Source organism: Portunus trituberculatus, chromosome 5, assembly GCF_017591435.1.
Source record: "Portunus trituberculatus isolate SZX2019 chromosome 5, ASM1759143v1, whole genome shotgun sequence".
In the NCBI taxonomy this organism is placed as follows: Eukaryota; Metazoa; Arthropoda; class Malacostraca; order Decapoda; family Portunidae; genus Portunus; species Portunus trituberculatus.
In genome coordinates, this window is record NC_059259.1 from 5210230 (window position 1) to 5211145 (window position 916).

The 916-nt window shown below is 42.5% G+C and overlaps 1 long non-coding RNA gene across 1 annotated transcript in view; it reads left to right on the plus strand.

Moving 5' to 3' along the window:
- Nucleotides 1-453: 453 nt before the first annotated feature.
- The window catches only part of LOC123515902, a 16946-nt gene continuing 16483 nt past the window's right edge, over nt 454-916 (plus strand). The window contains exon 1 of the long non-coding RNA XR_006678011.1: nt 454-485. This is a non-coding gene — a long non-coding RNA (uncharacterized LOC123515902). The remainder of the gene's footprint in view (nt 486-916) is intronic.

Sequence of the window (916 nt, forward strand, 5' to 3'; positions counted from 1 at the left end):
TCTATGCATTCCAATATATTTACCCGCTTTCTCTCTCTCTCTCTCTCTCTCTCTCTCTCTCTCTCTGACGTCAACTCACTTTACTGGTGCATTTCACACTCGAAAAATTGCACGATTAGAAAGAGAGAGAGAGAGAGAGAGAGAGAGAGAGAGAGAGAGAGAGAGAGAGAGAGAGAGAGAGAGAGAGAGAGAGAGAGAGAGAGAGAGAGAGAGAGAGAGAGAGAGAGAGAGAGAGAGAGAGAGAGAGAGAGAGAGAGAGAGAGAGAGAGAGAGAGAGAGAGAGAGAGAGAGAGAGAGAGAGAGAGAGAGAGAGAGAGAGAGAGAGAGAGAGAGAGAGAGAGAGAGAGAGAGAGAGAGAGAGAGAGAGAGAGAGAGAGAGAGAGAGAGAGAGAGAGAGAGAGAGAGAGAGAGAGAGAGAGAGAGAGAGAGAGAGAGAGAGAGAGAGAGAGAGAGAGAGAGAGAGAGAGAGAGAGAGAGAGAGAGCGGTCAATGGGTGGATGAAAAAAGATGCTGAAGGGAAACTGGGCATGAATACGAGAATGAACGTGTGTGTGTGTGTGTGTGTGTGTGTGTGTGTGTGTGTGTGTGTGTGTGTGTGTGTGTGTGTGTGTGTGTGTGTGTGTGTGTGTGTGTGTGTGTGTGTGTGTGTGTGTGTGTGTGTGTGTCAACCTATTTCCATTTACTAATTCATATCATTTTCTATTGATCTATTAACTGAATTTGCTATTTATTTATCAGTTTATCTATCATTTTTATTCGTTTGTCTGTCTATATTCGTGTCTTATTTGCTTGCTGCGCCATGCAATTATCTATCTATCTACCTATCTGTCTGCTTATCTATCTATCTATCAGCCAGTTAGTTTATCAACATATCTATCTGTGAATTTAAACCTTTATTTATCTATCTATCTATTTA